We start from the raw sequence: 12,667 nt of genomic DNA on the forward strand, positions 1-12,667 counted from the left end.
TTATGTCATCACCCTGTCTACTAGAGGATGCATAATTGCCTTGCTGCAATTTTCCATTCATGATGTCATTCTGCTTTTTGTAGCAGTCTTTAGCCATATGACCCATTTTACCACAGTAGTAGCATTCGACATTGTTGTTTGCATTTTGGCCTCTTTGCCATGCACCATGACCTCTTTGGCTAACCTTGCCTCTAAAGTTACCATGTCCTCCTCCATAGAACTAGTTTTCTTAAATTTGCTGCATATTCTGATTTCTGCCATGGCCTCCAAATCGCGACTTGCTCTACCTCTGCCTCTACCTCTTCCAGCATTTGAGTAGAAGATAGCTTCTTTTGAAGTTCCTCCTGAAGAAGATGCACCACCATTTCTTTGCTCTTCAGAAATTAGAAAAGCAATCAACTCCTCAAAATCAGGAAATTTTTTGTGGACAAAAATGGATGTCCGGAATTGTGCATAATCCTTTCCTAGACCATTCAAGGTCACAGAAACTAAATCATCATCTTCCACTGGCGACCCTGGCATATCACAAGTGGAGCTTGATATCTCAACATTTGTGTCACCGACTTGTTAGCTGTAGATGCGGTTGGTACACCGCCCATGAATAATAGCTGGATGATAGCTATCTTTATGTACTCTAGTTAGTGGCTCAGCTAGTATGCCACCTTAGTTAGCTGAGTTTGGTTTTGAAACCCACATATAGGTTTCACCTATTCTTTTGTACTAAGAGATTTCTTTTGGCTTTCACAACTAGCAAGAGGAAAATCATTTTCAGCCTCCACCTTTGTGTATATTCCCCCATTGTGTATGTGAGAAAGCTGCAAGGGAGACTCCTTCCTTCTCTCCCACTCTCTTCACAAAAAGCACCCCTACTACCCCCAAGGGAATGGACAAGACGAATCCACCAACAAAATAATATGCATTATCCTCACCAAGGTAGTAGAACCACAGCATTTTTATTGGGCAGAGAAACTAAATGCAGCCTTATGGGCATATAGAACCACACTCAAGGTTAGTACAGGGAACACACCTTTTCAATTTGTGTACGGCCTTGAAGCTGTGGTCCCACTAGAATTTGTGATACCAAGCCTACACATCGCAGTAGTATAGGAATGCATGAGAGACCATGAATCCTTGAAAGAAAGGCTCTATCAGTTGGAGAAGCATATAGAGACAATACTAGTCACCTACCATGCCATGACCAACAAAACGTAGAAGAAAGGCATGGTTTGACAGAAATCCTAAAGCTAAAGACATCAAGGAAGGTGACTTGGTCCTGTTATACAATGCCAAAGTACACAAGGGGAAATTGAAATATCTAGGTTAAGGACCATACCGAGTACGAAAGATGAATCCCATCGGACCTGTACTGCTAGAAACATTGGATGGAGTCCAATTCAACACAACAATAAATGGGAGCTAACTAAAGTGCTACTACATCAACATGCAAGCCATCCCATTAAAAACAAAGATTTGGGAAACCAAGTCTTCCTTAGTTAGGATTAGATTGTATCATGAGCACTCACATGCATATGTACATCTTCACACATATAGGTATCATCAATCGATCCTAAGGCTTAGAAGTGATGCCTGAGTTCTAGCTGCCCTATGAAAATCCCAGCAACAAAAAAAGCATATAGTTAGTCCCTTCCTAGCTACTAGGTCACATGCACTCACACACTTTCACTTTAACACATAGATGAGTGCATGAATAATTGTACCAGACGTTGTCATTCCACACTCTCAAAGCAAGTATAAAAATAAGATCTCTCTTGCACACATAGAAAGGTCATACCGGCATGCCAAGCAATCTAATTATCAATGGTACACCACATGCACATGGATGTAGGTTCAGAAAAGATGCCTCCACTAAAGAGGATGTGCAAAAAGAGCCCACTGCCTCAACCATGAGACCCCCTCCAGAGTTCACAGCCATCTACATCCTCTCAACCACGGCGACCATAGGCATTTGTGGTCTAGAGCGATAGCTCCAAAGAGGATTCAGTGCATGACCAAGAAGATCAAATGCCACCCCAGTCACCACCGGCCTACACAACCATTGGCGGGGCCCAATCACTGGAACTTGTTTGGCCACCCACATCAACTTATGCTCTTTCCTAGGAAGCAACATCTTACTTAGAGCAAAGGGGTCTAGCAGTTTGCATGAGAGCCTAAAAACCTTGGAGGATAGTCCTACAATGACCACATACATTAGGGACTTTCTCCATTCTTACCGCTCCATCAATGCAAAGGTTGGCAACAAGTATGATACAATCACTGTACATCAGAGCCCACTAAACATTATCCTTGACAGTAGAGTAGGGCTTTCTCATTGCCAACACACGGTGCCAAATACCCTACACAGCTTGCCAATGCAAAGTTTCTCGAGGTACAGTCTCTCCTCACCAAGGGCACACTATTCCATAGGGATGGCATATTGCTTCGCACAATCCTTAACCATCACCTCAAGGAAGCATCACAATTCCCATCCACAATCTTGCGGGTTAAGTGCGGTAAGAATCAATCCCTTTCACTCCGCACATCTGTTTTGCTGAGTAGGAAGCTAAAACAAGACTGGGTCCAGCACTTAGTCATCTTCTTTACAAAGAAACTAGATGGTTCATTAGGCCAAAAGTCTAAAATTCCACACTTATTGGCTATAATCATCAAAAAGAACTACAAGAAAGAGAAATGACTCTGCCCTAGTCATCAAAACCAACTGAGGAGTTGGACATACCCTTCTCACCAATATGAGAGCCATCACCAACTTCTCCTACTATCACATTGATAAGTGCAAATGCTTAGAAGAAATACCTATTTTGGAGATCGGAATTGAGGAATTGCCCCACGAGATGCTGCAACTCGGTGCACAACTGCAACCAACATATCTCCAACAATAGTAGCAACCAGAGCCCGAGGCAAGATTGGCACCAGAACCTAAGGAAAGATCGGCACCATAGCCTAAGGCTATAGAACCGCCCATCAATGCCATGCCAGTCGATGAACCATAAGGGGAGCTAGTGCCAGATCAACAGTATGACTATTGTACACAAGGGACTAAAATTCCATTGGAACAACCTCCCCCAAGTACTACAGAATCATCGAGATGGCTACATGGGCACCACTTGTATCATCAGTATCGCCAAACCTTATCACCATCTGTCATCCTCCAACATCAAGCTAGCCAAATGATCCAAATGTCACAACTATTCACTAGCTTGGCCAAGTAAGAATATGCAAGAGAATTAGAGAGACAAACTCCAACAGAAATCAAAGACCAATTCCAAAATTTTATAATGTGAACCCCCCGAGCTCCCAAATGGATTTACTTTATGAAAATGTTCGAGAATCAAAAGTTTACTTTTTGGCACTTTCATTTCCACATAATAAATTTCAGAATATCTCTCTATAATGTTACACTTAATAACAATTGAAATTAATAATTTAATAAAAAATAATAGTTTAATTACATTTAAACAACTAAAAGGAATTTAAATGTATGAAAAAATTATATGTATGCATGCATGTATGTACGTACGTACATATGTATGTATGTATGGCCCATGCATGACATTAATTTACAATAAGAGTCCTCTAAAATCTTCAAGATATCATAATGGTGTGAACAAACGCCTTTTGAGAATTTAAAAACTCTAAAATTTGGTAGATATGGAGTCACACACAACACTACACATGCATGCATGGAATGTACATGTCCTTGGTTCATCGATGGAAGGCCATTGATACATATGGTGGGACCAATGCACTGCACTTGTCCACATGGCATGGGCATGCCTGTAGGGCTTTTAGTTGATCCGTGTTGGTGTGGGATTCATGTTGCGGTGACTCTTGATGGAGGGGAGGGAGGGGGAAAGAGAGGAAGGGAGGGAGGTAAGAAAAAGAGGAAAAGGAAGGGAAAAGGGAAGGAGAGGGGGAAGGGGAAGGAAAGGGAAGGGGAGAAGAATGGGAAGCGAAGAGGAGGGAGAAAGAGAGAGAGAGGGGCGGGGGGAGGGAAGGGGAAGGGAAGAGGGAGGGGGAGGGGAGGGGAAGGGGGAAGGGGAGGGGAAGGAAGGGGAAGGGAAGGGGAGGGAAGGGGGAAGAGGGCAGGGGAAGGGAGGGAAGGGGGAAGGGGAGAGGGATGAGAAAGGGAAGGAGTGGGGAGGGGGGGCCTCCCTAATGCATGCTCTAGCAGCCGCGGCTGTCGAGCGCCTAAAGAAATAATAGAAGGAAAGGGAAATTGGAGAGGAGGGAAGAGGGAAGGGGAGGGGAGGGGTAAGGAAGGGAAGGAGAGGGGAGGGTGCTCACAAATACATGCTCTGGCGGCCATAGCCACCAAGCCCCTACAAGAAAAAAAAAACATTTCTTTTTGCGTTTGGTGGCCGCCCAATTTGTGTTTTGGATTGGAAGGGGGAGGGTAAAGGGAAGAGAGAGGGATCAAGGGGGTCACTCATCACATGTAACCCTATCACGTGAGTTCAACAGAAGGATATTTTTAATTCCTAAAATTTACAAAAATTAATCTACATAAGGGAGTATTTTAAATAATTTTGGTAAAAAATTACAAATTTGTATAGGACAAGGGTACATTTTCTCAATGAAAATTTTACAGATAGGGGATTTTACAAATATAACTTGAACGCACGTGATATAGAGGGTTTATTCATAGTGACCCCCTCGAGAGAGAGGGGAGGGATAAGAGAGAGGGAGAGGGGAGGGGAGGCGAAGAGAGGGAGAGGGGAGAGGAAAAAGAGGGAGAGAGGAGGGAGAAAAGAGAGGGAGAGGGTAGCAGAAGGGAAGAGAGGGAGATGAGAGAGGGAGAGGGGAGAGGAAGAAGAGAGAAGAGAGGGAGAAGAGGGGAGAGGGGAGAGGAAGAAGAGGGAAGAGAGGGAGAAGAGGGGATGAGAAGGGAGAAGAGAGAGAGGGAGGGGAGGGGAGGGGAGAAGGAGAGGGGAGAGGAAGGGGAAAGACAAGGGAGGAAGAGGGGAGGGAGACAAGAGGGGAATGTCAATATATAAGGCATGAAACCCTTAAAATTTTGAATTCAAATGGTTTCGTTTCTTTGGCTTGAATTTGCCTTCTGAGAAAGAACTCATTCAAGAAATATTCCATGTCCCAAAGCTTCCTAACGATATGCGAAATGACCTCAGAGCATATTGCAAAAGCGTTTTATCAGCAAGAGATATTGGATTTTGAAATGGAAGAAGCTTTATTTTAAATACAATAGTTTTTAATCTTGCTAACAATGTTTTCCCAGTGTTTTTTACAACAGCAGATCGAAGATTTGTTCCAGTGTTCTACCATTCTCATGCTTATGAATTAGATTGATAATTTTTTCCTACTCATGCACTCATACCAATAGACATTGTCACACTTGATGACATCAACTTGGACTACAATCCTCCCAACTTAGACAGTCTTCCCAAAAAACAACAATGCACTAGGTAATTGAAAGTATAATTTTTGCTTTGCTTTTGTGATTCCTGCATCGTGCATCTTTGTATCTATAAACTTATAGGCATAAGCAAGGAGAATTATTTTGATTTTTAGGGGAGTCGCAACGAGCCATGCCAATTTTGATGATCTATAGGTAGAGGATAGCAATCACTTCAATTTTAGGGGGAATCACATCCCATTCTAGTGAGACGTTGTTTGGAATATATCTTAGGTATTATTGTTACAATTTTGGATGCTATAAGAATCTATGATGTTTTGTATTCTGTAGGTGAGTAATTCTTTAATGCTCTTTTTTTTGTTATTTTGACTACTATTGTGTGAGTTCCTGGTTTTTCCGCCATGGTCAGGCACGCCACATTTGATTTTAGGCTAGCCAAGGCATCTTTCCACAATCGATAAACGCTATTCAAATTTGTAATTTCTTTACATTCCAAACTAAGAGTCTCTGTTCTAGTTTTGCTCCTGTATGGAGTTGTTTCAGTTGTCTAAAATGCATTCTGATAAGCTTAAATGTAGCTCTGCCTTCCTATTGTGATGGATCTGTGCCTGAGATATGGCAGATGCCTGACCAATAGCACCTCTACCTTCTTGGTGATGGATCCACTTGAAGCTGTATCAGACAAGGAACAATGTCTGCCCAAGTTACTACTTTTGCTCAGTTACCTTGATATATTGACAAATTGTTCTATTACTCGACAAATTGAATAGAGCAGCAACATTCTTTTTGCTTGTCAATGTACCATGTAGGTATGGTCTCAGAAACACCTATGGTCAATGTATCATCATCTAGAATAAATAAAGTTGATGCATCATTTTCTCTTGCTTCCATTCTTCAATTCCTCTACAATAGGAGCAATGGCACTTGCTATAACAATTGTTCCTCTATTGCTTTCAAATTTGATCATGTCTCTCGACCTTTGCACAACCTTTAAGTCACTTGTTTAGAGAAGCTTTTTTACATGATGAGTGTCAATGCAAAGTCATAATAAGTCATCAAACATAAGAAATGGAATCTACTTAATGAAACTGCACCTTTGAAGAAATTTTGTGAAGTATATGTTCTTGAGGGGTTCCTCATAAACTTTTAGTGTACCATGTGCATTCAAAAGAAGGGGTATTTTAATTTGACTTTTGGGAAAATTTTAACATGTTTACAATAACAAGAAAGGTTTTTAAATTAAACTTTACAAAAAAATCACTTAGTTCATAAGTAGAGAGAGGTGCTTTTATTGAGGGAAAAATTTTATTTGAGGGGTTTCTTAAATATCCATTGAATGCACGTGATACATAGGGTTTCTAAGTAGTTCACCCCCCAAGCATATTGATATGTTTTCCATACTACTCAATGGGATGGTTGGTGAATCTTAAAGCTATCCACAAAGACAGGTATCTGACTAGCCAAATGTTAGTCTATTCCACTAGAGAAGGGATAAAGGATATAATCTAAACCCAAGAATGTAGTCCAAAATATACATTAAATCCCCTCAAATCTGCCTTCTAAGACTTAACTCCTCACACACAAAAACTCCACATAAATTAACTTTTCTTCAATAACTTCACTCATACTCTCTTGAAACTGAATTTTAGTATCCAAACATCCACAAAATTAGAAAAACTAAATTATTTCTTTTAATATCCTTTCATTTCAACACCTTCATCATGAAATATTCCACCAAATATATGTTGTTAATGATCCATATCCACTATGTATTTACTCATCAACATCATTTCAAACTCATCTAAAACCTTCTATGATTCAATATTCAAGATTCCCTTCGAAATAAAAATAACTTTCTCTTCATTTTTTTTTCAAATAATGCACCAATCCCAAGATATTCAACATCTCACAATCTCTTCAAACCATCATTTTACAAAGCATCACCCCTTTATGCATTTCAAATATCAATTATGAACGCATATTCAGATTCAACACAGACAAATAACACATGTTCCTTTTTACTTCATCTCAAACACACTTCTTCATCTCCATTTTTAATGATTAATTTACAAAGCAATACCTTCTCATAAATTTCTAACACAATATATCATTTCAGATCTGTAATCTTCTCATCAAAATGAAAACTTTTCCTTTGTACTTCACTTCCATCCCATACATAAATCAAAATATATTTAGATTTCCATTAAACCATAAAATGTGTCAAATTTTCTTATACAAAACCCATTTTCTCAAAATTCACCTTCCACTTGGTCAAATCAGATATATGACATATCCAATTGACTGGAATCATGTCTTAAACACTTTTGTAGAAGAAACTTTTTCCATTTGACACACCATTTATGAGTTATTCCAGAAAATATAAAACAGTCTATAATTTTTGTAAAAAACAAAGTAAAAATGATTGCGTGTGAACTTAGTTTCGTTTTTGACCAAAAAACCACGTTCCTACCTCTCAATCCTTCACCAATTGGTATGGGAGACATTATGGGATGCTTAGCTTTCTCAACCTTTCAAGCCCATCAAGCACCAAGATTGAGTGGGTTCATGTCCACAAGCTTCTCCCACAAAATTGACTGTTCAACCTCTTCTTGGCACCATTCCATTCAGCAAAACCGCTTCATCTTTTCATAATTCATCACTTGGCCTGGCTTAGCAATCTCCCACGAAGCCCACAAGTGCACTTAGAACCTGATATCATGAGGAAATGAGGAAAATGGAATCCTCTTCTCTTAGTTGTGTATTTTCTCTTTTCTTTGTATTTCTCCACCCATAACTACCTTAGTCTCCACATTAAAACACAACCATCGGATCTTGAGTACTTAGATCACTGCCATGTGTCCCTCTCTCACACCCCTTCATTTCTTCACCTTTTAACCACTCCAAATCGGCAATCGAATGCACTTTTGCTCATTTTTGCAACCTCCATAACTTTCAATCAGTAACTAGGATTGCAAGACCGTAAAAAGCAAAAGTGCTCATCTCAACAAGCTCTACACATCCATAATTTACTCACTCCCACATCACATCACTACATAACAACACACCAATACCACATAACAACATTCACACAACACACACCTCATAACATCACATCACTCAATACACATGGCACAATTGATCACTGTCTCTCAACACACATCACCACTCACAACAACATACCTCATCATTCACCTGCATGTAATACTAGATAGCATAACTAAACTATATTTCCACATAGGTTTGCTAAAAAGAAAAGCACTAAAACTAACCTTTCTTTAAAACTAAGGTAGAACCATCCACACTTACAAACTACTCAAATTCACGTCTACGGTTATGACCTCAGTCTTTAGCACACATCTACTCATGAAAACCATCTCAAAACCACATATTCCACCTCATAGAGAAATCACAAACAATAAAATATCCCTCATTTTCCATGTTTTTTCTATTCTTCCTTTTCATTTGTGTTCTTTTTTCCTTCTTTTTTTTGACACAAGGTCCCAATCCATGAAAACCAAGGCATCGCTAGCAAGAATCTTACATGGTGTTGGTTATCTTCTTGGTCTTTTATTTTCCATTTTTCCACCAAGGTATCAACCCATAGAGGTCAAGGCATTGGCCCCAGGCCTACCAAGAATCTTACATGGCGTTGATTATCTTCTTAGCTCATTCTTATTTTTCATTTTTTTTTCACACCACTTTGCATTTATTTCATAAGTTCTCACTTGTAATCCACCTATGAAATGAGGATATGAAACCTCAAAATAGCATCAATCAAAGCATGGCCAAAGCACCTAGCATACGCCTTTGACATACCTCAAATAGAAACTAAGCAAGGGTAAAACTTCCTAGCCTCTTAAAATGGAAAAGCTTTAGCAATCCTCTATCTAGCCACCCAAAATGGAATGTACTCTAGTTATGCTTGATCACATAAACACTCATACGTTCGTTTATGCACCACATTCATACTCCTTCTCTCACACATGGATACATAAACATTAAAACTCCCATGCATTGTTTGTTACCATCACATTTTCACTCACACTCATACATGCATAATTCATTCAATCAATCATTCTTACAAACATTCACACACAATTCACTCAATCACATTCACACATCTTTCATACTCTCTCTCTCTCTTTCTCTTTCCACACAACTTTCAAGTCACATTCACACCTTTTCCAAATCACATATTCACTTTTATACTCACTCTTTCACTCACTCTCACACATTGTTCTAAACCATGCTCATCCACATTTTTTATGTTCTTTTGAAATGAAAGAAAACCTATCACAAAATAAAAACAAACAAAAAAATCAAACAAACAAAGGCTGGAGTACACCTGATAGATCTCGTGTGCCTTTTACATCATGTTTCTCATTGCAACCCATCAATAGGAACCATATCCAGCTGTCACCTGTACATGGCACTTCTCGCCTCTAAATTCAGTTGAAGGCTCTTGCAGATGCTTGTTGTATCATTCTCCTCCAAAGTAACCTCATCCAATAATATCACTAGCACTTCCTTTGTCTCTTGTTCCTCTTCATCCCAAAAACTATGAGCAAAGAATAGCTCTTGGTCGCTCAAAGGGGAAAGAGCTTCAAAACAAACAAATGGCATGGAGACTAACGGTAGTCCATCTAACAATCCTATAGGCTCCCAATAGGAATGATTTGCCCAATTAGAAAGAGTAGCCCAAAACCCACATGCTCGACATGCAATAGTAGGAAAGGAAGGGGACAGCACAAACACATGTTCTATCCGCCAATGATGGATTTCGACCTCATGACCTATTACTCTCCTCTAACCCACACCCCTAGTAGGATGAAAAACACTATCAGGGTCATGATGTTGAGGCATAGTTCTGACAATATGGTGATCCATGCTACACCCATATCTACAAAAGTAAGTATGGCACTACCACAATAGATAAAAGAGGCAGCTGAAAAAATATTTTGTTCACATGAAACACAAATAGGGGTAGGATGGGACTGAAGACAAAACAACACCACAAATTCCATACCACAACAGACCTCAACTTGGATAGCATAAAAATACCGTGAATGGGCCTGTAGATGAGGGATACTATAAATACCCTCATGAACCTCCTCCATACTATCTGAATCTATGATCGGAAGACTCGTATCATGCCAACTAAAATCCATCTATAATTAAAAGATGACTACATACATTGCGAAGCACAAAAAACCAAATAAAAATGAGTAACATAAGAACCACAATACACCATAGTACACATACCGTAAAGAAATTCACCATACTTCGCTCACCAACCAACACCATGCAATCACTCCACCACATACTGTTTCACCCATAGGCCATTCACTCTAAATGATTCTTTGTCTCCTTATACACAATTTACCAGGGAACCTATAATAATAGCTATCATAAACCAAAACTAGATTGCCTTTCTTGAACTCATGAAGTTTAATATTGCAATCATGCCATGCCTTTCTACGCTTTTGCATTGCCTCCATGTTTGTAGCGAAACCAAGCGGTCCTCACCTAATTTTACTAATAAAAACAATCGATCTTTTAAGGACTCATGATCACCTAGCCGCATGCTCAAAGCCACCCGTAGTGTTGGAACCTTGTGCTCAATGGGAAGTATTACCTCAGTCCCGTACACTAGAGTGAAAGGTGTATTTTAAGTGGTGACTTTATATGTTGTCCGATAGGCCCACAATGCTTCATACAATCACTCATCCCGATCCCGCCAATTTTTGGCCACTGTTTTGGTCATGATACTGCCCATAACATGATTAGTCACTTTTGCTTCTCCATTAGCTGGTGGATAATATGGAGTAGACTTCCAATGTTTGATCTGATACAACTTGGTCAACTCATGAATTGTGTCATTTAGAATATGGGAACCTCTATCACTCACTAATTCTAGTGGACAGCCAAATCGAGTAATGATATTCTCATATAAAAATTTGGCTACATCACTTGCGTGATTAGTTTTTAAGGCCTTGGCCTCAACCCATTTGGTTACATAATCCATACAAGCCAAAATATGCTGATTTGATCGATACTTTGAGGGAGGGTCTATAGGTCCCACAAAATCAATTCCCCATTTTTCAAAATGTTTCAATTCTAAGATCGGAGAAAGTGGTGTCACAAACCATTTAGAGGGTTAGCCAAATCTTTGACATTTATCACACTTACGACAATAATGATGCCAATCCTTAAATAGGGTGGGCCACTAATAACCAGCAAACAACACCTTACGACCAGTAGGATCCCTTGCAAAATGTCCTCCACAAGGCTCATCATGTAGTGCTTTAAGGATAATTGAAACTTCATCTTCCTGCACACATCTATGATAGATACCTTTCCTAGGGAAGAACTTATAAAAAAATCCACCAAAAAGAGTATAGTTTCGAGATTACAACAAAAGCTTTTTCTTATCACATTTATCTGCTGTGGGTGGATATTGTACAGTACTCAAAAAATTAGCAATATCAGCATACCATGGATATTCCACTTGAACTAAGAACAATTGAACAATAGGTAGATCATCATCCACACCAAATTTTGTATTGATGGTTAATAACCATGATAAATGATCGGCTAACACATGAGTTTTTCTTGGTTTCGTCACCACTTGAAAATCAAACTCTTGAAATAACAACATCCATTGGATTACTCGGCCAGATAATTTTGGTTTGTTGAGAAGATATTTTAAAGCCTCATGATCCACATAGAAGATGAATTTATTTCCTAGCAAATAATTCTGAAAATTTTCCACAGAATACACCATAGAAAGGCATTCCTTTTCCATTGTGCTATAATTTCTTTCCGCATCGCTAAAATTTTGACTAGCATAATAGATAGGATGGTCCAATTTGTCATTTCCACTTTGGCAAAGAACAGTACTGACTCTTGCTAGTGATGCATCTACATGAATATGGAATTCTTTGGTCGAATCTAGGGGTATTGAAATAGATGATTCAATCAATTTGTACTTTAAAAGCTCAAACGCTTGTTGGCAAAGCCCTATCCACACGTAAGAAATATCTTTTCACAAAAGTGTGGTTAAAGGCAAAGCAACTTGTGCAAAATTGGCAATGAAATGGCAATAATAATTTACATGGCCCAGAAATCCATGCAATTGCTTCAAATTTTGAGGAGACTCACTGATCTTCTTAATCTTTCCCTTATCCATGGTAATGCCATCCTTGGGAACCACATGCCCTAAAATAATGCCTATCTCCACACCAAAGACACACTTGATTGTATCCTTGGCTAATCGTC

The sequence above is a fragment of the Dipteris shenzhenensis genome, chromosome 4 (genome assembly GCF_047967505.1).
Source record: "Dipteris shenzhenensis isolate YYH24624 ecotype China chromosome 4, Dip_SZ_1.0, whole genome shotgun sequence".
Lineage (NCBI taxonomy): Eukaryota > Viridiplantae > Streptophyta > Polypodiopsida > Gleicheniales > Dipteridaceae > Dipteris > Dipteris shenzhenensis.